This window comes from Podarcis melisellensis (assembly GCF_964234715.1).
Source record: "Podarcis melisellensis genome assembly, chromosome: 3".
Taxonomy (NCBI): Eukaryota; Metazoa; Chordata; class Lepidosauria; order Squamata; family Lacertidae; genus Podarcis; species Podarcis melisellensis.
The window spans coordinates 37,895,121-37,921,677 of NC_138530.1; the positions used below are offsets into that span (position 1 = coordinate 37,895,121).

General features: G+C 43.6%; 1 long non-coding RNA gene across 1 annotated transcript in view; it reads right to left on the reverse strand.

Annotated features, from left to right (window-relative positions):
• The window catches only part of LOC309366126, a 41,543-nt gene extending 27,335 nt beyond the window's left edge, over positions 1-14,208 (reverse strand). The window contains exon 1 of the long non-coding RNA XR_014166531.1: positions 14,093-14,208. This is a non-coding gene — a long non-coding RNA (uncharacterized lncRNA). The remainder of the gene's footprint in view (positions 1-14,092) is intronic.
• Between the last annotated feature and the right edge of the window lie 12,349 nt (positions 14,209-26,557).

The window sequence follows — 26,557 nt, forward strand, 5'->3', positions numbered from 1 at the left end:
CCAGTCACTGTAATTCAGTATACTATACTGTTGTTGGCTACTTACAAGGTTTTACTTTTTTCTTTTCAATGAATGTTTTTTATCTGCTGCCACCTTGTAAAATTCTGTGCATGTTTACTCATAGAATCATTGAGTTGGAAGAGACCACAAGGGCCATCGAGTCCAACCCTCTGCCAAGCAGGAAACACCATCAGAGCACTCCTGACATATGGTTGTCAAGCCTCTGCTTAAAGACCTCCAAAGAAGGAGACTCCACCACACTCCTTGGCAGCAAATTCCACTGTCAAACAGCTCTTACTGTCAGGAAGTTCTTCCTAATGTTTAGGTGGAATCTTCTTTCTTGTAGTTTGGATCCATTGCTCCGTGTCTGCTTCTCTGGAGCAGCAGAAAACAACCTTTCTCCCTCCTCTATGTGACATCCTTTTATATATTTGAACATGGCTATCATATCACCCCTTAACCTCCTCTTCTCCAGGCTTCTTCTCAAAAGTAACAAATGAATCTTAACCATCTTTACTCAGAAGTCAGCTGTGCTGAATTGAGTGGGGCTTACTTTCAGGTAAGCAGGGCTCGGATTAACGGTCTTAAACTCACTGCTTTCTTTTGGAACTTACTGCCTAATAAGTGTCTTTAAGAATTATAGCCTTTCTTGCCGTCTTTAGGTCTTGCTCTAGTTGCTGCTTGTACAAATTATTGTTCATATTATTCCTCTGTGTATTTTCATGATATTTGCTGCAAAAAATAAATGTTTTGTTGATGATAATGTGAAGTAGAAATATTTTAAATAAACAGATAGAGCAGTAATCTGGCTGCACAAAGGAGTTGTAGCAAGAGCAGTTTATTCCTTTCACAACTCTCAGTATAGTAATTACTCTTTCTCACAGACACATACTTTGAAACGTAACACATACTTAACATACAATGCCAGGGGGGACATCTAGAGTGTCAGAAGACCTGTCATCACACCTCCTAAACCCAGCACCTCTGTTGGAGCACATATGTGTGCACATATACACAGAAATCAACAAATCCTGGGAGTTAAAATTGCAGATTGCTCTGTGTCAGGATAGAACTGATTCTGTGAAGTTTCTGTTCTGGCAGAGATGCCACCAGAAATTTGCTTTAGGCCAAGGATGGGGAACCTGTGGTCCTCCATATATTGTGGACTTCTAACTCCCATCAGCCACTGCCAGCATGGCCAGTGGTCAGGGCTGACAAGCGCTGGAGTCCAGCAATATTTAGAGAGGCACAGGTTCCCCACTCCAGCTTACAAGGTACAATCAAGAAGATGCTTCCCTCCTACCCTGTTTGCAAATAGGAGGCTGGCTGATTCCAGTGCTTAAATGACTTGCGATGAGAGTAGTCTTAGGGGAGAAAGACTGGATGAGATGTCAAGGACATTATGGCTGGGGAAGGATTTCCAGGTGTCAGGGACTGGCTGGACAAAGAGGAGTTGAGGGAGGCATCAGCTGGGAAACCCCCAAGGGAACCCCCAGAGGGGAAAGGCTCAGAGCCCGGGGATTGGTGGCGGGACACTGGGGAGAGGTCAGAGGCAGAAATTTGGAAGGAGAGGTTGGATGCTGAAGGAGTAACAGGGTTTAGTGAGCAGGAAGAGCCTGTGACAGGGAGCAGTTCAGACTTCAAGGCTGAAGCAGAGAAGGGAGGAGTCAAGATACTGCTGAAGAATCCCTCTCTTGCTGTGACAAGCTCCCCTCCCCCCCTCCCCCGTCTCCAACAATTCACAGAGTAACGTGAAGAGCAGAACAAAAGTCGGAGGTGCACAGACACAGTTTGAGACTGTTTGGTAAACATCCGAGAGAGGAAGAGCCTTAGAAAGGGTGGAAGGCAGGGACTGTCCTGGCAACTGCTCCATAGGGGCAAAACCTACTGGGAAGTGTGGCTAAGACCACTAGGTCGAGTTGTATGTTTACTTCCTTGAACAAAGAGTTAACCTCACTGACAACGGAGATCTGTTTCCTTTATTGCAGACCTGTGTCTGACTCCAGCCCTGACACCAACTTCTCTTTGACTCTTCTTAAAGACCCTATAATAAAGGATGGTTGTGTCTCAATGCATGCAAAATTCAGGACTGGTTCACAGCAGCTAAAACCAGAAATTCCACAGCTCAAGCGTAGAGCACATGCTCTGCATGCAGAAGGCCACAGATTTAATCTCCAGTTTAAAAGGATTAGGTAGAAGGTGATAGGAAATATCCTTTGCCTCAGTCTTGCCATTCAGACTAGACAATACTGAGCTCCATACACAAATGGTATAAGGAAACCTCCTATCACCACCCACTTCAATTGCTATTCGCTTCTCATTATCTATAAAAGCTATTTCAAATATGGAGGTTTTTACCCCTGGGAAAAGATCCAATGACATAACTTAGCAGCAGGAAGCTGCGTGCATTTTAGTCCACCCTTTTCTTTACTTTCAACTCATTCTTTGCATAGTTTAACAGTGAAAGGGATCTCAGTTTCACAATTTGTTTTGGATTCACCTCTACACTGCAGGTTAATTAGGAGACTAGCCTTACACTGTGGAATCCTGATGTTTAATGAATCAAAGGTTAATAGTTCCAATTGTAATGTTAATTGATGTATTCACCACTCATGAGCTTATCACACAATGGTTAGTGGGATGAATGATTTGGGGCATCAGGGTTAGAGCTATTTTCCTTTCTGATGCAATGGGGCTTACAGTTCATTTTCATACTAAGAACCTACTGAGTGGTGTGAACTAATGTACAGTGAATATTACCGTAACTATTTAAAGTTCAGTAACCAATGATACAACCAGAGTAATCCACCCACACACTGAAATTCTAGGATTCATCCGAGGCACTGCAGTATGGCTTGAGACTTAATGTGAGAAATGTCCCATTATTTTGCCCAACTCATTGTCACCTGGTATACCTGGGACTTCCAAGCAACAGGGAACCACTTCAAGGAGTTAAGAGATATTCCAGTTGGTCCATTTATGATTAAAAAGCCTCTCTTGTTAATTACTGGCCAGAGCAATCAGGACTCCTGCCCTGAAGCCTTTCTTGCTTTCAGTTGACTGCAGGTCTTTGCTAAAGCCGAATCTGTAGCTAGTGTCTCGGTTCCTCATCTTTTAGAGACTCATGCACACTCTGTGATTTATCTTGGCTTGTCCCTCTCATTGCCCGTTGTCTCTAAATTTGCCCTGCCATGAAATAGGGTTTCAGGCAGCACCATAGTGTCGGGTGGATAATTTTTTTTGTGTATTCGACTGAACATGGCTGGAAGGTAGGGAGATTAAACACTTCCCTTCCACCTATCAATTCTCTCAAAATGCCCTCTGCCCCACATTGGTATTACAGTGGTACCTCGGGTTACAGACGCTTCAGGTTACAGACGCTTCAGGCGCTACAGACTCTGCTAACCCGGAAGTAGTACCTCGGGTTAAGAACTTTGCCCCAGGATGAGAACAGAAATCACGTGGCGGCGGCAAGGGAGACCCCATTAGCTAAAGTGGTACTTCAAGTTAAGAACAGACCTCCAGAATGAATTAAGTTCTTAACCCAAGGTACCACTGTACAAGGTAACCTGTAGCTCCAAGTATATGTGTGTGCAGCCTCTTGATGAGCCTTGGGGTTTTAAATTTGTTTGGGGTTTTTCTTTCTGATATTCTTTGGAGGATGGTGCAGGGAGGAATTGCTTCCACTGTGAATCGCTAGCACAACAACTATTACTAAAGGGGATGAAAAGAAACCTGTACAGAAGGTAGCCAATAGGGCTCACGTCACCATCTTTATTTGGGAATGTAGACAGGACTGGCTGAACCCATTCTGCAAATGGTTCAGCAAGTAATGCGCAGGCACTGCACTATACAGTGATAAAGAGCTACTTAATGCAGACCTCCTCTCCACTCGCTGCCCTCTGCTGCGCGCTCCCTTTGTTTATAGGCTCGCAGGCCCTCAAGCTTTGCTTCCAGCTAATGCTTCTACTGGCAGGTTCCCCTCAAAAGGCTGCTTTCACTCACAGCTGAAGAATAAACTAGGCCCTGAGAGGTTGATAAGATTAAAGAAAAAAGGAGGGGGGTATTAAAAAGTGGTGACGAATAGGAGATAAAAAAGTGAGGGGAACAAAAGCCCAAGAGACAGGATGTGAAGAAAGAAAGAGGCAGAAAAGAACAAAATAAAGCGGTAGTGGAAAGGGGGAAATACAGGACAGATGCTTGGCTGAAGCAGGCGGTTCCTGCTTGAGGTACAATTGGTTATTCTACCACATGCAAGGAAATGTAAAGGCAGAGAAAGTGCATAACTAATGAAACTGCCCCAAGAAACCCCCAGGAACTAGCACAGCATTCACTAGAAGCTGAACTTTGTAGAGCTTTAAGCCTGTGGCCACATTTGAATTGTTGAGCAAGTGCTGTGGGCCCCACCCCATAAAGCCACTTCTCAAGGCTTCTCAAGGCTCTTATTAAATCTTATAGAATCAGAGCCTTGAGAAGCACTTAGATCTCAGAGAGGAAGTGGGAAGAAAGTAAGCCTTCCAACTTCCTCCTTCAATTTTATATACTTCTCAATGGAGGAAAAAGCCCTAACCTAGCCTATGGCCATGGAGGCACGGAGCCTTCATGAGTTTCATGGGAAGACCTCAAGGGCACAGTTGCACTACCTCTGGTTTGCACTGAAGAGAACAAAAACCTATGTCAACACCACAGAATCGTAGAACACATGTGAAAGACCCATTTGTAACCTAAATGAATCATGAATGTGAATCAGCCCTGTAAGCTTTTATAGGCCTTCCATATCAGAAGGAGAGAATAAATAGATGGAGGTACTGCAACACCTACGCCCACCTAACTGCCCAGGGAACTCTCCAACCTCCACTTTTGGTCATCCGCACACCATCAAGGTTTTACTCAAGCAGCTTTGGACAGCTATAAATACAGTCACGCATCGTTGGGCATGCATCGTTTAAGCCAGTTTATATTTAAACATTCAAAGCACTTTGATACAAGCTTCTCCTTATCCTAGTATAGCTGATCTTAAACTCAGTGTTCTCTGAAACACTCTTCAACTGCTGAAATAAAAACAGATCACCTTGCATTATTGGGGAAATTAATTCCAATTTATAAATCATAAAACTCAAAAGTCTTTCTCCAGATTAATGTGTGCACATTAAATAAATTCAACATTTATTTGAATAGCAACTTTGGCCACAGCTGAGGTGGGTAACATAGGGGTGCCATTTTTCAAACAGTAAAAATCCAGACGGAAATGTTGTTGAGCTTTTTTTTGCCAAAGTTGTTTTTTTGCCAAATACTGTTCTTTAGCTATTTTTATGGGAAACCGGCACTGCCAACACGGGCTGCCATATGCCTGGATTTTCATGGACATTCTCCAGATTTCCACCCAAACACTGGTGCCGGCTGTGGTACTGGGGATATGTCCAGGAAAATCCGGACGTATGGCAACCCTAGGGTCCCAATGCATTTCTGAGCAGAAGGTTGCAGGCTCTCATGCATTTCAAAATTTGTAACCCACCACTTGTGGAGGGTCATTAAAATGACTCCTTTCCCTTCCCTTAAATCAGAGATGAGGAATCTTTGGTCCTTCAGATGGGCTCAAGCTCCCATCAGCACCAACCAGTACGGCCAATGGACAAAGATGGTGAGTTACAATCCAACTAGAAGGCCACAGGTTCTCAATCTCAGCTTTAAAATGTCTGAGCTGCTTACAATTGTAATATTTCCCTGATAAAAAGCTATTAAGGCTGTATACACGCTATTATTTTAAAGCACATCCGAATCACATTCTTTCTGTCTAATAATTTTAAGAACTGTAGTTTGTTAAGGACTGCTGGGAATTGTAATACTGTATAAACAATAGTGCCCGGAATTCTTTGCAGGAGAGAATGTGCATCAAATGAGCTTTAAAGGTATAATGTGTACACAACCTTAAGTTCAAAACCTATTTCCGCTCAACAAAATGTACATCCTACGTATGTTGACCTCTTCGTAACTCGGGTGTTGGTGGTGCGGAGGTTTGCATTTTTTATATATGTTTTCTGCTTGTTTCCATACTTTAGTTAGCTATGCTGGTTTATTGATTTTAGCAGTGATTTAAGGTTCGTCATTTTATGAATATTAGTTCTGTGGATTTCAGCTGCGTTTCACCTACAGTTTTATTATGCACACCACTTAGAGATCTCTTTCATTAAATGGTTTATAAGTCTTTCCAAATATATTAAATACTTTTATTGGGACTGGAAGAGCAGGAGGCAAATTTACAAAGAAATGCACACCGTGATGTGTTTTTATGTATTTCCTTCAGTCATACACACTGCACCCCTTCAGCTGTATCTTCTCTTTTCTCTTCCAACACTGTGTGGATAAAGTAGATTAGACAGAGAGGCAGGCAGACACGCAGGCAGAATACAGAGCCACACCGAGTCACAAACCACGCAAACAAGACAACTGAAGCATCACGTTCTAAGGTTTGTCCAAGTGGAAATGTTCCCTAGGGTGGGAAAGAGACGCTGAACCCCTGGCTTGGATTTTTCTCTTTCCTTTGCTTGTTATTTTCCCTGCCTGCTGTGTGTTAATGTGCTCTATCAGGTCCCAACCATGGTTGAGTGAGGATGCCCGAGGTCATTCCATCTTTACTTTCTTTGGGCCGCTTGCCAAGAAGCTAGTAGCAGAAGTGTTGTTGTTTTTAGAAAATTAAATTTGACTCAAGCTCACCAGTGAATCTGCACCAAAGAATTTCATACCCTGTGCCTTGGAGCAGAGGCAGGGGAGAACGCCAGCAGCTCAGAATGGCCCAGTCCAGAATGAGGCGGCTCATATTGGTCTACAATGGCTCAGCCTCTTCTACTGGCAGATGTGGTTGCACATGGAATAAATCAAGTGAAAGCCTTTCCCGCCCGCCCCCATTAGGCACAACTTCTCTCCGCACACACAATACCTGCCTTTTTCTATTTTTTTTCTCATTGCCCAGAACCAAACTTAGTGGTGGCAATTAAGCCATATAACATTTATTTAAATAGCCACAGGGGAGGAGCACTGGGACAATGGTGCAGGGCTTGCGTTGAAACCCTTCCCTTTCTTTCTTCTGAATTCCTGGGAAAATACTCTCTCCCCAGACACCGCTAGTCTCAGGAGGCAAGCTCCCAGTCAGTGTGCATTGCAAAGATGTCTGATGCCTGGTGACTGGACCATGCTTTCCTGAGTGCTGGGAGTAACTACTTCCTTTTTTAACCCCTAATATAATTTTTATTGAATTTTCAATTTTTTTACAAATTGATTTCAAATTAAATAGTCGTTTCACATATTGACTTCTCACCCACACCTCCAAAGTGTATTTGTTCAAACCCTTTTCTGCTGCATTATATGCCAAACTCTTATCTGTGACAGAAATCCCTCAACTACAATTACTTCACCATTTTTATTCCACAGCTCCTACCTCAAATCCTGTCTGCGATTTCATTTGACTGTGGGAGTAACTACAACTGCTTTCCCACTGCACTTTCTGTCTTAAATATTTTCATCATTTGTTTTTTTTAATGTGTGTATACACACACACACACACACACTTCTGAGATCGCACTCCCACATTGTACTGCTGCCGCTGTAGGCTAATAAAAGATGTTTCAAATGATAAAAAGCAGCCATGTTGCCCCCTGTATCAATTTCCCACTGTGCTTTGCTCCGTTTCCTTTTGTTTTCTCTTTTAAATTAGTTAATTGTTTGAATACAGTACTCCTCCTCACAAGCCCTGCAGTATACAACACACCCGATTTAAAAGCAAAGACATGGTAGGCTTGCGTGCAGCAACTCACCCACTCTTCATACATTACATCGAGGCAGGGTATCTTGCCACTAGTGATGCTCAATTGGGACTAAGTTCAAATTCCACATACATTTGAAAGGCCCTTGCTATCTATTTCTCTCACTTTGTAGCAGAAGACATTTATTTCTCCTTAGGGTATGCATTTCTCTGCAAAGTTCCCATAATGTGAGGATTTTGTTCAGCCATCAAAGGCATCTTAGGTGGATATAGCATTGTGAACAGGGATGCTTCAGGAATTCGTTCTTTGTGAATATGCAAACTGATGTGCTCCACTACCAATGTCTGGGTTGGAACCTAGTCATCCTGAAGATTCTGCACTCTGAATTTTATGGTGCACATCTCAGCTTGAAAAATACATTCAAAAATGTGTATTTTACAATGAAATGCAATTTGAAATGTGTACAGTCGTACCTTGGAAGTCGAAAGGAATTAGTTCCGGAAGTCCGTTTGACTTCCCAAATGTTCAGAAACCAAGACACAGCTTCTGATGGGCTGCAGGAAACTCCTGCAGCCAATCGGCAGCCGCAGAAGCCGTGCCGGACGTTCGGCTTCCGAAAATCATTCGAAAACCAGAACACTCACTTCCGGGTTTCGATTGTTCTGGAGTCAATTTGTTCGGGAGCCAAGGCATTTGAGATCCAAGGTACGACTGTACTTCGAGAGAAAATATGTCTTGCAATGCTGGGTTTTGTGGCAAAATATGTTCAAACATATGGATTTAAATATTAATTTCCACACAGGTTTGTCACACAGACTTGAAACAGAAGACTCATATTTTTACTTTAGCGAGCAGTTGTTATTATCCATGTAGAAATAAGTTGATGTGTGATGTACATTCAAATTTGGTTTGTCAGTTGCAATGCACTTTGAATTAATTTTGCTCTTCAGTGATCCAGACAGTGGGCATTTCCAAAGATAACCAAAGCCTCTGCTAAAGATGTTTTTGTTTCCTAGATGGGTTTCTACAGGATGCATAGGTACTCCGTGATCCTTTACATCAAGAGGTATATAGCCAAAGGAAATAATCTTTTGAGCTAGCCGCCTCCACACATTTTTCTGCAAAGTGAGGTTCTGGGACAATTCTTCCCACTTCTATTATTCCAATTCTTTTGTGCCCTGGTATGGCCACATCTGGAGTACCATGTCCAGTTCTGGGCACCACATTTATGAGGGATGCTGATGAACAACAGCACAAAGTGAACAGGAGCATGAAGAGTTTAGAAAGCAAGTCATAATAATAATAATAATAATAATAATAATAATAATAATAATAATTATACCCCGCCCATCTGGCTGGGCTTCCCCAGCCACTCTGGGCGGCTTCCAACAAAATATTAAAATACAATAGTATATGAAAGCTTCCCTAAATAGGGCTGCCTTCAGATGTCTTCTAAAAGTCTGGTAGTTGTTGTTCTCTTTGACATCTGCTGGGAGGGCGTTCCACAGGGCGGGTGCCACTACCAAGAAGGCCCTCTGCCTGGTTCCCTGTAACTTGGCTTCTCACAGTGAGGGAACCGCCAGAAGGCCCTCAGCGCTGGACCTCAGTGTCCGGGTAGAATGATGGGGGTGGAGACGCTCCTTCAGATATACTGGACCGAGGCCGTTCAATTGAAAAAGCTGGATATGTTAAGCCTGGAGACTATAAGATTAAGGAGAGACATGACATGACAGCTGTCTTCAGATACCTGAAGAACTGCCATGTTGAAACAGACTTGTTCTTTCTTGCTCCAGCATGCAGAATTTCATCTAATGGGTGGAAATGGCAAGGAAACCATTTTTTATTTTTTGCAAATATAACGAGAACCATCCTAATGGTAGGAGCTATCTGACAGTGAGCAGACTGCCTCAGGAAGTGGTGGTCTTTCCATCACTGCAGCTGGAGAGCAATCTATCAGGAGTGCTATAGGTGCAAGATTCTATGTTCTGCCTCTGCTGTGGCTGTGTTCGACCTCCACCATTGGAGAAAGTATGCCTCTGAATACCAGTTGCTGGGAATTGCAGATGGGGAGAGTTCTTTTGTGCCCATATCTTATTCACTGGCTTCACTTGGACATCTGGTTGGCCACTGCGGGAGCAGGACATTGGACTAGATGAGCTGATCCACCAGGACATTTTTAATGTTCTTAAGATGCCTGCACTGAGCAGGTGGCTGATCTAGAGTTGGTGTCCCTACCAATTCTAGAATTCTATTATTCTCAAATCCGACAAAACAGAGAGAGAGAGAGAGAGAGAGAGAGAGAGAGAGAGAGAGAGAGAGAGAGCGCACCTCAAGCAAGGCTAATAATACAGGAGCAACTATTTGGAGCAGGTCTTCCTCCTTCAGCTCATTTCAGCAAGCCCTGCAGCAGTAGCTCCTACCAATCAAGACGACGCATAAACAGGACTGCTGCACTGTGTCCTCACCTTGATCACAAATAGTTTCTTATTAAGCATCTTTGTTTTCCCAGCTCTCTTATCAGGAGCTTTTGCCAGAAGCATTTCTACATGATTGTGCTGTGGGCCAATTGACTGGAAGCAATTTCCTCCACTAGCTCCCTGTGCCCAGTGCCGGCTAAGAGCCTAGAGTGCAATTCAATCTCTCAGAGTGCTGCTAATATAAGCTTGCAAAATAAGCCCATTCTACTGGGCTCAGTCATGGACTGCAAAGCAAATACATTTTTGCCAGCTCCAACCCCCCCCCATTTCCTTTAAAGGGACATTCCTTGCTCTCTACCACAAAACGAGGTGGGGTCGTAAATATGATTAATAGCGTTGTGGCCATCCAGCAAGATATGACCCCTTTTGAGGGCTTTTTGTATGGTTAGAATTTTAAAATGGCTTTTGTGAGCACTGATGGATAAGAGGTATTTAAGTAAGCATGGTGGCATTTGATGGCTGGTGGCTACTAGCTGCTAACACTCCACAGTCTGGGTAGGGGTTGAAAGGAAACATTTTTGAAGCTGGAAAGTAGCCAGTTGGGAGTTTTTGCAGCTAGCTGGCAAAAAAGAGCTAGAGCAGGGGAGTGGTTAAGGGCATGAATTATAGGCACTGCTTCTTTCTGATTGTACTGTTTTCTGAAAAGGCTAGTATTGATGAGTGAACTGGGCATACCAAGTTCTTCTTTTCCCCTCTTAAGATGCTTTTTTCATTCGGATACTGTTGTATTCCTGATGACATCATCAGGAGTATGCCTAGATTATTCCTCAAAACCAACCTGTAAGCTTCCTAGACCTGCCAAATTTTATCACCTTCCTATTTACTTACGTGATATAAGTAACAGGGAGAGATGGAGCACAAGTACTCCAGCTCAGATTCCCTGTGTTATAGAAAACAATCCGGGGGGGGGGGTGTTATTTGACTCACAATGCAGACAAGCATTATGAGCAGAACACCTTTGTATTATGAACTGGGTAATTACAAGCTTTGGCAGCATCACTGAACAGAAACATCAGATCTGCACACCTGAGACTGAATGCCAGAGGGGTATTTGCATTAGTCTGTTGCAGCAAAAATGACAAAAGCATCTAGTGGTTCATTAAAGACTTCCGAATACGTTAACCCTTTTCAGACATCCTGAAAGGTGGGAGGGGAAGACTGAACATTGTCCCAGCTTCTGACCTCCATGTCTTTATTTGAAGGCCGAGACAAAATCCTTGGGCTGGCAACTGTATGTTCACATCTCTGTGCAATCAGGAATCCTTTTTCAGGGGAGGGATGGGGAGAAATTCAATTCAGTTTTCATCTAAAGGTGAACCAAACACATATACCGTACTATGGTAAAGTGTGCCTATAAATGGATACATAAAGGAATATAATAGAATGCATAATTTTGTGTTTATTAGGCAAAACTGCATACAAAATGTGTCTATTAGGAGAAATTCACACTAAAATGCTAGTGACTTTTCATGAGGATGTAAAATAATTGCAAATGAATGTGGAAATGTGGAAAACTGAAGACTGGGAAAAGAAGAAACTGAAATGGACAGATTTGCCCATCCCTATTTTAGGATTTCCCATGCCCCACCCCCACATGTTGAAAGAAGGTATTCAACATGCAGTGGGTCAGAGTTCTCTTTGTTGCGTCAGATGCATCTAATGTATTGGCTTCCGGCTCACAAAAGCTTATGACTCATAGTTTGGCACCTTTGGTACATTTAAGATGACCAAAGTCTCTCTGTTTGTTGAGGCTAAATGAATATGCAGACCAACTCCTTACAAAGGAGACGGATGCCACAAATAATATTTCCTAAAATGGAGCTGACTTTCCTTTCAGTATACCAAAACCACTTGTGGCGAAGAGAGTCCCCAGTGCCCCATCCCATCCTCAGCAAGTGGGCTCTGGTTTCTAAGTGGCCACAATATCACATTAATGATTTAGACCCCACTTAAGCACTACCTGAGCCATTTGGTTGTGGCAATCCCATGCTACTCTGGTATAAAGCTTCTGCCCCACACGATAAGAGTGCATAGTTATGTACCATTCCCACAATGCTCCTGTCTTGAGCACACCTTGAGAGCAGACTATGTCACATTTAAATTAGGCCTCAGACAATTACTGCTGAACACGAAGCATTGTAGCAGGATGACAGCTGCAATCTGGCAGCCATGATATATAGGGATATTAATTTCTATCTATTTCAGAGGAAGAGTTGAGTATCAATTCCAGCAACACACTTGCTGTCAATTCCTGACTGTCTAGGACCATCAGGCTCACTGTGGTGGGCTAATTAGGTTTCCTCCAGTCCTTTTGAAAAAACAAAAACAAAACAAATTTGGAGATTCGAAATGCAAAGTCTTAATGAGAAGATGAATCTTTAGGGCAATGAGAGCCTTCAGAAAGTCACATGAGGGGGGCAGGAGAAACCCACAGCATCTATCCACTTACAGGCTTATAGGCTGGTCATCTGTAGGCTACTTTTAAGTATATATGATAACACACCAGGATCTGGTTTTGTGAGTTACCAGAATGAACAGCCCTCACTAAACCTGTGGCAAGAGTTTGGACTTTGCATCTCTACAAGAAGAAGGCAAAGAGTGCTAGATTGGATACTGAACAGAGATTTCTTGGTGCAAATCACTGGATTCTGAAGTTCACTGGATGCCCTTGGGCCACTCATGCTCTCACTGACTTGTCTACCTCATAGGTTCAGTGTGGGGCTAAAAATGTACGCTGCTGTTGGAGGAAGGACACGATGCAAATGTGATCAATATAATAAACTCCCCAGAAGGGCCTTCCACAGAGCCCCTTGGGTGATCATTATAAACTGATATTTACGAAGTGGCACAGCTGTGCAATTGAGCTTCACTCAAAACCACCACTCCTATTGACAGATATTCTCCCCAGAGAGCCTGCTTAATATGCTTCTCTTCTATTGATCGCTGCAGCGAGTCGCCATTAGTGGCGCCCCCCCCCCTTTCACTTGTGTGGAGGAGAGAAGGGAAAGACAACAGCAGACTCATTACAAGGGAGAATGAAAGACGCGCTCACAATGCCACAAGATGAGAGCTGCAGAGCCAGATGCCAAGCAGAGTGGCACTCTTTTGCAACCTGCACGACGGAGGCTTGTGAAGTAAGGCCAGCAGCATGTATGTGATTAGCAAAGCCTTTCAGCTCTCCCTCCCTGCCCACAAGGAGGGTATCGATTATCTTTTGTTCCTGCTTTATGAACCCATTCGTTAATGGGCTGGGAGCTTGTAAATGCTCATTGGATTTCCTATCAAAGTGGCCTGAATGAACGAATGCAGGCATCTTTATGAGGAGGAGAGTTAGAGACCTGCTGGCACCGGCTAGGAAGCTTCAATAATCACACTTTCTCTGTTAAACGCCCACCTCACTCACCTTCTCCCACACCCTCTTGGGGGGGGGAGGGGGAGAGGGCTTCTTCGTCCTGAACGCTGAATTAACGTACTGCATTAGCAGGGAGAAGTTTCCTCCTCCAGAAAGACAGTCACTTTGGTGACAGCGGGGGTTCTTTATGCCAAGGGTGGGAGTGGAGTTCAACTTCTCTGAAAGTGCAATCAATAGCGGCAATGCTTGCTATTTGTGGTTGATATTTCAATGGCACAGCTGTAAGTTTAATTTAATTTATTACTGTTGGAGTTTGATGGTTTCAGCTTAGCAGAGTGTAAACCGGTCTTTTCCCAGAAGCCTTTGGCACAACTCCTTGCTTCATGTGCCCTACCCGAAACAAAGTGTTGCATTGTGCAGCGTTTCTGTTCAGAGTCCTAGCCACTCCATTCCATTCTCTTGTCCCCATCAACTTTCTCCTTGCTAACCAAATGTCAGCCCACCTTCTGTACTAACTGAGCATGCTCGGTCCTCCTTGGTCTGTCTGGGGGAAGGTTGATGGGGGGAGGGGGGACACACACCCAAGTTGAGTCCCCTGTTTTCTGTGGAGAGCTGGAGACGGAAAGAGTGAGAAGGAAAGAGAGCATGAAGAAAATGATGGCACTACAATATTGAAAGGGAACGGAGAATGAATCACATCAGTCCTTTTTCCTTTCTTGGCTTTAAGACTGGTTTCTACGTTTTCTTTTACAGGCATGCAATTTGCAAGTACACGTTGTGCAGCAGAGACATATGTGTGCACACACAGAGCACAGAGCACATAATCTATTCAGCGGAATGGACATGTCCTCAGTAAAACGGATGCTTTGGGATCAATTTGCCTTGACTTTTTCAAACCTTTGTAGGCGTACAGAGAAGTAATCACATGCCTTATAAATACAGAATGATTATACATTTAGAAGCCCTTTGTCAGTTTGTGTATCAAAGACATTATCCCACTCAGGAAAGTCAAAGCATTTCTTTGCATTCCTGAGACGCCAAGGACAGTGCCTTAGATCCCTTCAGTCTGGTGCAAAAGATCCCACTTCCAGCCAGAGACTTATTAACACAAAGCACAGGGTGCCTAATGACAGAAGAGCAGCCCTCGGTGCTAATAAATTTAAATTGGGGATAACAGAGTTGCCAGCTGTCAGTAATACATCTTTTGAAAATTCCTCTAAGGGCTTCTGCCGGAAAGGCAGGAAATGAACTTGCGGATCTCTCTCCATCCACCTTCACCCATGTCTTAGTGACTCAGTGTGAGCCTTAAAGGAACCTGGCAACCAAAAACTTCCTCTGGAATGATGGAGGTATCATATTCAGCCGTCCTTTGTGGGGCTGGAAGAAGAGTGAGTATAAACCAGATGGCTCTAATCTGTGATAGTAAAGTGGATGGTGGGTGTGGCAGAGAGACGTCACTGCAGCCCAAATTCACTTCAGCCTAAATGGGCAGGCATCGTCTTCTGAAGCAGACTCTCTTCTTGCTGAAGAAACTGCATCTACATAGGCTTCCAGAAATTGGTTTCCCCTTTCATGGCAATTTATGTGCCTGAAAGCAACAACAAGATGTATGAAATGGATGCTACAGCATACTACCATGGCTAGCTCTAGAAATCTTCCCAAGATGGTTGCACCAAGACATCTTCAGGTGGGCCATTTCCAGTTCTCCTTTGCAACCAGGAGGTAGTCTGCCTTTTGCCTAATGTTTAAGAAGTCTGTTGTTTATAGAATCATAGAATTATAGAGATGGAAGGGATCCTAAGGGTCATCTAATCCAGTCTTCTGTAATGCAGGAATCTCAACCCACGGTCCCCCATCCAATGTGAAACCATACTGGACTCTGTTTAGCTTTGCAAATATGCTGGCACTGTTATTGCTGCACCACTTTGATCCAGTTAAAGTTGACCAGGTAAAGATTTCCATGAAGGGAAGACCAAACTGCAGTGTAGGCAGAATGAGTGTTAGATGCTGCAATCCCCACTGCCACTTTACAGCAATGTAAAGAGAGGATCTGCATCCTAAGGTTTCTGCATCTATTCAGTAGTAAGTGCCATCAATTGCAATGAGATTTGTCCCTAGGTAAATAGGTACAGGATCACAGCCTGATTTTGCATTGTGACTCTTCTCTAATGTAGCTAGAAATCAACTTTTTACTTTTATTTCTTTGTGAGACTGTTTTTGTATGTTCTCCTGTGCACTCTAGCCAATAAATGTTTCTTATTTAAGTAAAGGCAGAGTGCTAACCTGGATCGATTCTATAAGGCTGGGGTGGCTAACCCTGTTGCCCTCCTGCAGTCCTACACATAGTTACCATTGAATTCAGTGGCACTTAGTCCTGGCTGCATAGGTTAAATTTGCAAAACCCGCTGAGCTTTACGAAAATATCTTCAGTCGGTTGAAATGTAACCTTAAGCTTTTTTTTATTAGAAAAGCAAACAATCTAGTGAAGAAGTGCTACCGTTTATACTGACAGTGGTTCTCTGGGGTCTTATGCAAAAGATAGACCACTAGTCCATCTAGCTCAGTATTATCTACACTAAGGACAGGAAACCTTTTCGTAGCCTGAAAGATTCTCAGGAACATTCCAAGGGACACATGCCAGCAGCAGGCAACGCCAGAGGCAAACATGGGCAGAGTAATGGATGTGACTTGTGCCTTTGTGCAGTAGGCTAAAACCCAGCCACACAAAAGTCAGAGGTTCCAACACACACAGCCTTCTCCATCCTCCACCCAGGGAAGTGAGTGACACCATCATAGTACAAGGACACAGCCAGGCAAGAGCACTCTAAAAGAATACCACAACTCCCACTATGCCTGACTACTGGCCAGGCTGGTGGAGGCTGATGGGAGTTGGAGTCAAATAACATCTAGAGGGCCACAGGTTAGAAGCTCCTGTGTTAGAACCACTTGTTCACACCTAGAGATGTAGAGGAATTCCAACAAAAACAGACATGGGAGTGGAAATTGCTGGTGTTCGCTTATCTGTTCTGTGTCCAGGATGGAAATAAATTCAGTGAATATAGTCGGTATTTGCTGTCATTGAGGCTTTCAGTTCCCCAAATGATACACAATTGGTTACATTTTTACACATTTGCATTGTGATTCCTTTGCACTGCATTGAAATGAATGGGCTGGAATAACGTAATGAAAATGTAACCTATGTAATTTACATAATTAATTACAAAAGTTACAAAATTACAGGTAATGTAGATTTCGGCAAATGGGGCTGCAGCGGAACAGGAACTCTGATGCATGCAACGAATTGCAGGTGCAACAGGAAACAATGCCTTCTCACAGCCCTACTTATCCCTTAAAACAGAAGCAAAACATTTCTGTCTTATCTCTATCCTTGCTCTTTCCTGAAAAATACTTAGATCTGCCACCTCCCCTTGTTCTGACATCCAGCCCAATTTAGAACATTAATTAGTGGTGAATTAGCAGAGTAAATCCTATCCAAAGCCTCAGACCCACCATGATGAATTCATCTGAGGAGCCTGGAAAATCTAATGTTAATATCTTCCTTTTCTTCATCAGGCAATTACTTTGCACACCATTTGTCGGCAACTCTTGAGTGCCCACCCTCAGCCTCAGCATTGGAATATGGAGCTTGGGCCTGGTCAATTAATTATTGAATGGCTTATTACCGTATTTCACACTAATAGATGATTAAAAGTACAAACATGCACATACATATAAGCATCTCCTCAACAATTACATTTCATCGAGAGCTCCTCCAAGGCGTCTGCATGGGCCTTTTAACTCCACAAATCCCATTTTGCTACTGACTTGCCAGCATTAACACGTTCGCTGCTCACTTAACTGCTGTGATGGCTTCTTATGAAGGCCTTTGTAATACAGTACAGGACCTTCGTCCACGATCATCAATGGGGGGCGTGTTTTCTCATAATAGTCTGAGAAATGCACTCTTGCCATTACGTTCCCTATTGGCCATATTGCTCATACTATTTTCCCCAGTGCTGAGCTGAACATGAGAGCAAAGGGGGCTGATCCCAGGTTCATTCTCCAACTAAAAAAATAGATAATGGCTAATAAGGTGAGGAATGAACTCTGCCTGGTACCCTGCAGAGTTGCTGCCTGCCAGCACAGACAGCTAAACACAGAGAAGGGCCTCTGATGAAGCTCTCAAAGCACAAACAAGCAAAGGAGAGAGAGGTGATGTTTCAGGTACCCTAGTCTCAGGTCAATATTTTGAATTGGGCCTGAAACAAAACATGAAAAGGAGAAAACAGGGGAGGGCATCAACACCCACCTGCTGTCTCTAGCGTACCTCACTTCTAATATCAGAGTCCAGCTGGGAGAAAGCAGCTTAAAGAAGTGGAACACTTCCCCAGGAAATCAGAAGGGTGCATTACTCTTGTCACTACGCAATGTAAGGCCAGTGCAAAAGGATCAGTTGAAGCAGTAGTCATCCAGGGATAGGCTGTCTCTTGCTGTTCCTGTTAAAGGTAAAGTTAAAGGGACCCCTGACCATTAGGTCCAGTCATGGCCAACTGTGGGGTTGCTGCACTTATCTCGCTTTATTGGCCGAGGGAGCCGGCGTACAGCTTCCGGGTCATGTGGCCAGCATGACTAAGCCAGTTTGCAAACCAGAGCAGCGCACGGAAACGCCGTTTACCTTCCTGCCGGAGCGGTACCTATTTATCTACTTACACTTTGATGTGCTTTTGAACTGCTAAATTGGCAGGAACAGGGACCGAGCAACGGGAGCTCACCCCGTCATGGGGATTTGAACCGCCGACCTTCTGATCAGGCTGTTCCTGTTACTGAGCAGTAAACATTCCTGTGTAGGTGGCTCTTTATATAACGGGATGGTCATAAAGTGCTTGCTACTCAGGTATTTTTTAGCAATTAAAATTTGGATACACGTGCAGCCGTTTTTTTGTATTACAAAAAAACGGTGAATGCCAGAATTAATTTGGTTACCAATATACCCAAATTAAATCAAATGCCAGCATATGTTAGCTGGCTTACAGAGACCCCATGGGGCCCGGCTGATTTAAAAAGTCAAACTAATCACCAGGCTTGGCTTTTGTTTTCTCCCTCTGGCAGGCATAGCTGTTGTGATCCTTGCTGCAGCCTGGCAAATGGCAGTGTGTGATCTGTGTGGCTGTCACAAGCGTACAGCATGCTTGGCAAGCTTCACTAAAGCCCAACAGAAAACACAGAATGATGCCCAAATGGGCAGCCTAACAGTGGAGCTACATGCACCCTATACATTTAAGGTATTTTTATGTCACTGTCACTTACGGCTCACACAGAGACAGAACCCGAGGAACTGTAGTTTGTTAAGGGTGCTGGGAACTGTACATATGTGAAGGATAAGATGAAGCTACCAGGATTCTTTGGGGGAAGTCATGACTGTTAAAGTGGCATAAATGTACTTTAAGTGTGGGTGCGACCCTGCTTTAAGTTAGGGCTGAGTCATACAACTATTGCACACACAGAAGCTACTTGATAATGCACCAGCTGTGCCAGTGAGGACTTATTTACATAAAGGCTGTTATTATTCACACAAATGTTGGGTTTGTATTGTGGGGGATGAGTTAGGAAAGTGCTAAGATTCTTAGATATAGGATAGGGTTCCAACTCTTATGGCAACCGTGCACCCCAGTTTTCTAAATATAGTCCAATATTTGCATATGCAAATCTATATCTTCTTTTCTTGGGTTATGCATTTCCTCCTCTTGAGCGAGATGGTAAGTGGCCACTTTACCAACTCTTGAAATAAAGAAATCATGATACCTCGGCGATGCTTGGAAGTGAAACACAAGAAGATGCCTATACCGAATCAGACCATTGGTCCATGTGTCTCTGTACCATCTACTCAACACCGACTAGCAAAAGCAAAAGAAGAGCCCAGCTGTGTCAGACCAAGGATAGTATCATATTCTCACCAAGGTCAACCAGATGTCCCTGGAAAGACTGACCATCAGCAGGACCTGAGCGCAGCAGCACTTCTGATTTCAGCAACTGCTATTTCAAGGCATAGTGACTCCAGCACAGAAATCTTTCCCAGCCCTACCTGGAGATGTTGGGAATTGAACATGGGATTTTTAAAACACAGCACTGAGCAACAGACCTTGCTACAGTACTTGCTTTTCTGATAACTGAGTAAAAATCAAGTGGGAAAACAGTGTTCTCCCCATACCCGTTGGTTCACAACCAGAATATAAAGTACAGTACAGACCCTTAGTATTTTTATAAGTCTTCAGCCTGCACATGTTGTTGTTTTTTTCCATTAGCAGCTTCACGTTAGCTGAATGGTTTTTCATTATCTTATTTATTTTTCTGCCCCACTGTCATGTCAGTTCAAAAAGGTTTGGCAGATTTTTGTAGTGCTTTAAAAGCACACACAACCTTTCGACCAAAGGCAAGAGTAGACAAAAGGCAGTGTTGTGTATACCAGAGGCAGTGATGGCTTTCTCTTGCCACATAAACTTTTCTTTAAAAAAAAAACCATCTCTTAGACTAAAGTGTCCTTTAGCTTTAATTGATTAGCCAATCTGTAGAACACCCGAGAAAATATGGGCTATCTTCCCAGTGCTCTTTGGCAGAAAACCAGGAGAAGTTATCACTTCTGGGTAGAACCAAGTAGCTTGCAAACACCACAGACGTAAACATATTGGCACAAAACTTCATGAAAGTGTATTAGTATTAGCGATAACAGCAAAGTTCTCCAAGACTAATTGGAGGACTTTACAACTTCAACATTTTTCTTCAGCTTGTATAAATCCAAAATCCAAGCCGGAGAAGAATTAGGGAATTCCCTACTCCCCATTCCTACCAGCCCTTATAGTCACCCAAAGCACACACACCCCTTTCCTTTGTACATGCACCACTACTCCTACTTCTGCAACAGCTTATAATGTATAAGGGACAGCCCAGGATGTTTTGCTGCTTGAGGCAACAGAGAAAATGCCACCCCCTCACCTCCATCTCCTTCTCTTTTGCTTGTCTGCCGCCCAATTCCAGGAAAGCTTGGGTAGACATACAAGTTTTTCATAGGTTTTTAAAGGTCCTTACTGTCTCTGTTTTGAAATTTATCAAAGGGAGGGCATTTTAGATGGTGAGTGCAACCACAGAAGGCTTGCTTCTGTGCTGTCACCAAGTGACAATCTGTTCATGCAATGACCAGCAGGTTTTCCTCAGAAAATCTGAAAAGACTGCCTTGGTCTGTACCAGGTGAGGTGATCTGCAAAATATCCTGGAACCAAGTTGTTTAGGGCTTTAAATGTCAACAACTAACTCAACTCAGTAGCTAATAGGAAGCCAGTACTGATCTTTCAACACCGGTGTAATACTGGGTGTCCTACTTAGCACCTAGCAGTTGCATTTTATGTTAGCTACAGCTTTCAAACCACTAGCAAGGGTAGCCCCACATACAGCACATTAACAGTGCCTCTAATCATAAGGTCACCAAAGTATGAACCACAGTGACAAGGCTATCTCTGTCCATGAATAGCTGTAGTTAGCATACCAACCAAAGATAGAAATATGGGTGCTCCAAGCTACTGAGGTCACCTGACTTCTGGTGAGAGGGATGCATCTAGGAGCAACCCTAAACAATGTACCTGCTCCTTCAAAGGAAATGCAACCTCATCCAGAGTTCGTATACAACCCAGTTCACACACTTTAGAACCACCTATCCATAGGCGCAAAATGAAAGGTAGAGAGAAGGAAACAGCTTGCATGTGCATGTATTCCTCAAAGAAAGAACAACAATTCCCTCTGGTCTGATGTACAAAGAACTAGACTCCATCCTAGTAAACAGGCCCACGAGCTAGGCTTGACTAGGCCTCTGCATTCTCTAACTTCCTTTACCTAATAGAAGTTGCTGTCGACAAGCAACTTCCAAGCCACAGCCCAGCCTCATGTCAGAGGAGAGTGAACAATTAAAGAGACAAAGTACTGAAAAATGCATAACAAAAGCCCTGCAAATGGGCATCAGGAGCTCCAGGAATGAAGCTGGCACATGTTAATGATGAACATGTTTTTGGTTAATCTTTAATGGGCCACAACTAAAGTGATGGATCCGAGATGGTTTCAGCTGGGAGGCACACCCGTTGAGGGAGAAGGCCTTTTCATTCGATATGACAGCCCCCAGCCTCCTTGTGCTCTTTTCCTCAAGTTAATTTCTCCAATTCAACAAGCTTTCAAGGGACATGGTTAAAATTGAATTTTGAGGTTTATGTCACTCCTTATCCAAGCAGGCTCCTCACAGCCAGAAAGGCAACACAGGAGCTCCAAGGAAACCCTGACAGAAGACAAGATTTCCTCGGTCACATGGAACTTCACATCCAAAAGAAACAGCTGCTTACCCACCTGGACACAAGAGTAAGTGCTCAAGTCCCCCAGCAACATATGAATTTTCTCTTTTCTGGGCAACACCCAAGTGTCATTTTTCTGGGCCTGGTACAAACTTGTAATATGGGTCCCTAACCCCACGAAAGGCCTTGCCCGTTTTGAAAAACTGTGGGATTGGGTATTATCATTTAAAGCACATTTGAAACATACTCTTTCCCTTAAAGAATTCTGGCTGGTGTAGTTTGTTAAGGGTTGCTGGGAACTGTAATTCTGTGAGGGGTAAACTACAGTGCCCAGAATTCTTTAAGGGAAAGAATGTGCTTCAAATGTGCTTTAAAGGTGTAGTGTATACTGTACATGACTAAACATTGTGGTGTAATACTTAAAAGTACACCAGACTATGATGTGGAAGACCCAGATTCAAATCTCCACTCAGCCCTGAAGCTTGCATGGCCTAACCATCTCTCAGCCTGAACTACTTCACAGTTGTGGTTAAGATAAAAGAGGGGCCATGTATACCACCTTTTGATTATTGAAGGGAAGATGAGATACAAATGTACTAAAATGTAGTAATTGTTCTCCAAAGTCTGGCTTTCATCTCTTATAGAGTTTTCCTCTACATCCTAAGTGACAAATCAAGCAACAAAATATCCTCATTGAATTATGCATGTAGCCAACAGGTTTGTACATTGAATTGTGGTCTTTCTTGTAAGCCCTGTTGTTGTTGTTTGTTGTTGTTGTTGTCTTGTTTGTGTTGTTTAGCTGTTTGTGTTAGCAGGCTGGACATGGTCTATCTGATTTCAGCTGTGAGACCCTCAAGGCAGTGGTAGTCAAGCACAATATGGTACTGAATACACAATGAAACAACAGAAGAGATCTGAATGGTGAAACTCTGCATCTCATGTAGTTGAGTCAGCTTTGATCTTGACAAGAGTTCTCAGTTCATTTTTGTGGATGGCAAAACATTCTATCAACCAGTCAAACTGCATGCAACCTTGTCACATAGCTGCTGGCATTCACAGCTGGTCTACTACACTACTTCATAAAAGAAATGAGAGGGGGGTTCTTTTTGTATACTTGTAGGGAGCTGAGTTATTAGGAGTTAGGAACTGGACCACAGGACTGTGTGCCTAGCACAGAAGAAAAGTATATTTATTTATTTTTAAAAGTGGAGAAGGCTCCAACTCTGAGCTGAAAAGAAAGTTGTCAAAAAAGAATAGGAAGAATTATTCTGCATCTATGATCTGGAAATTTACGTCAAGGCTTGAAGAACATAAGATGAGCCTGCTGGATCAGGTCAATGGACCTCTAGCCCAGCATCCTGCTCTCACTGTGGCCAACGCTTGTGGGAAGCCTGCAAGCTGGACAAGAGCGCAACAGTACTCTGCCCACCTGTGATTCCCAGCAATTGGTATTCTGATGTTGGAGGCCATTTTGCAGCCCTGTCAGGGTCACAAAGGACTGTGAATTGAAGGCTTGGCATCTGGAGAGCAATGGAGAGTGGAGATCTAGGTGTGAGGTGTGGTTACGCTCTTACTATAATGCCTAGGCCCAGTAGCACCCTTTTTCTGGTGCTTTTAGCAATGCCAGGTGACTGAATCTAACTTAAATTTCCTACATCGCAGTGCATCACTCCATTAGGGACTTAAAATGGCAGCTCGACCCAGAATCTTGGTGCTGCTCAGAACATCACTGCCCAACAGTAATGGGAGACAGGATCTATGGGAGGGCACTTAAACCGGGCCCCAGTCCTACTGAGGGCTCTCCGTGTCCCAGCTTCATTCCCCATCAGACACTGCTACATACAGTGTTTCTTATATGCTACAAGCTAGCAACCATACAAGTACTATACAGTGCACAACTGGGTTAACTTGGCTGTAATACACAATGGTCCCTGAAATAGGTCGCAAGCATGTCTCATATGCTCCTGGTTGAAAAAAAACAGTCATGCTCCAACCCTTTTTCTCTCACCCCAATCGCAGCAGCAGTAACGACTTGATACCAAAAACCCAGAGGAGGAAAATGTCACGAGAGTTGGAGATTAGTAAGGGGGCTTAGAAAAAGAACCCATTTTTTAAAAATTGACTGCGGAGCTCCATGTCGCCAAGCAATAATTTAATCATTTGCTTCCTCCTCACCCACAACCCGGCTTCTTTTTAGTGACATGAAAAATCCTGATAATGTCGCAGAAACATGGATTGCTCCCCACAGCCAGTGCCAGATCCTAGGGCCCTACATCTCTCTGTGTGGAAAGGCTGCCATGAAGGGAAATGGCATCTTGCAAAGCCCTTTCCCCTCTGACTGCTGGCCTTAGTAATGTTCTCTCTGTGCCAGCAGCCCAAGCAGGCACCCATGAGGACAACCCAACACCTGTTGCAGGTGGAAAGCCCTAAGGAAATCAGCCTCACAGTGGGACTGCTGTTCCTCTATAATTATTACAATTTTAATCATTTCTTTTTAATAATAATAATAAAATCTTTCCCTTAAGCCATCTTGCACTGCAGAAGCTACCGCTGCTGCTGCCATGGTTACGGTTCCAAGCTAGCCAATGCTAGCAGCAAAACCACAGTCTCCTGATAGTGTTGAACCTGTGAGCTGTGCCATCACGCAAGCGCCAGCCACTGTGCTGGCAAACCGGCTGGCACTGCTCTTCTGCTATATATTTTCCTGCATTTAAACTTGAGAGATTATGAGAAGTAAAATCTCTCATTAGCAATGGGCTCATTTTGTGTGATCAGACTGCAATCTCCGCCCCACCTATATTTAATTATTGATTTATTGATTTAGGCTGAATATCTTTGCCTTTAAGATCTGCATGAGAGGCAACAGCTTTTGAGAGAAAGACTAAGCTTTTCCAATCACTAGATCTCCAGGCTGTTGATTCCTTCCCTCTCACCTGTTGATTTCTATGCATTTATTAAAAACAAGGAGATCAAGATGGATACAAACCAAGAGTGGGATGGAGTAAATCATGAAAAGAAAAGACATGTGCAGGGGTTGGCAACCTTTTTCAGCTGTGGGCCGGTCCACCGTCCCTCAGACCATGTGTGGGGGCAGACTATATTTTGGAAAAAAAATATGAACAAATTTCTATGCCCCACAAATAACCCAGAGATGTATTTTAAATAAAAGGACACATTCTACTCATGTAAAAACATGCTGATTCCCGGACCATCCGCAGGCCAGATTGAGAAGGCGACTGGGCCACATCCGGCCCCCGGGCCTTAGGTTGCCTACTCCTGGACATGTGTATGGAGTTGTGGTGGTGGAATGACTTATGTAGAATAATTTAAATGAGTTTAAAATGACAATGCGCTGAATTAATTAATTTATTTTTGAGGTTGGCGACTGTTGTTTTTGTTTGCTCTAACAAACCAAGAATATAGAAGCCGTTCCAAAGCATGGAATGGTGGCATCTATCAGCTGCCAACCATGAGCCAGACATTTGCCAGCAATATGCTACATGTTCCTTCCCTTTCTTTATCTTAGTAACCTGCCTTTCACTCATGAAAATTCTGTCCGTGGTTTGAAAACCATGCCTGACTGTGAGTAGGCTCTTTGTGACATCCATATTTAAGCAGAGGCACCTGCCATTAAATAAAATTGCAGTAATGTTGTCTCTGTTTTCCAGTACATGAACATTTAACATAAATCTTTGTTAAGTATCAATTTTTACAACACATACACACATACATTTTCAGGCTTAATGACTTATCAATGCCAAGCTAATAAATAAAATAATTTTGGTTAAAATGAATAATACAACTGTTACCGGGAACATTAATATTTCAGTCAGGAGAAGCAAGAGGGGAGCTCAGGAAGACAAAGATGGAAATGGCTGTTAAGCAGAACCACTGAAGTACAGGGCCTCCTACCCTACCTCCCTGATCCATTCCAGAAGGATACGTGGTGATCAGTATTGAGAGGTCAAGGAGCAGGGTCACACTCCTTTATCTGTTTTCTGACATGTTATCAGCCAGTGTGACCGAGACAATTTCAGTACCATGACCAAATCTGAAGCTGGACTAAAAGGATCCAGGTACGTAATTATCTTCCTCCAAACATGCCTGAAGATGAGTTGCCGCCACCTTCTCAAGCACCTTGACCCAAAAGGAGATATCCACCACTCATGGTGGTTTAACACTTCTGGATACTGGGAGGTCCTCTTAAGGAAGGGGCATGCTACAGCTTCCTTCAAGGTGAATGGTGCCTCCCCTTCCTTCAATTAAGCATTACTTATTTCTTGAACAGGGACACGGGTTAAACCACAGAGCCTAGGACTTGCCGATCAGAAGGTCAGCGGTTCGAATCCCCGTGACAGGCTGAGCTTCTGTTGCTCGGTCTCAGCTCCTGCCCACCTAGGAGTTCGAAAGCATGTCAAAGTGCATGTAGATAAATAGGTACTGCTCCGGCGGGAAGGTAAACGTCGTTTCCGTGTGCTGCTCTGGTTCACCAGAAGTGGCTTAGTCATGCTGGCCACATGACCCGGAAGCTGTACACCGGCTCCCTTGGCCAATAAAGCGAGATGAGCGCCGCAACCCCAGAGTCGGTCACGACTGGACATAATGGTCAGGGGTCCCTTTACCTTTATTCCTTGAACACAA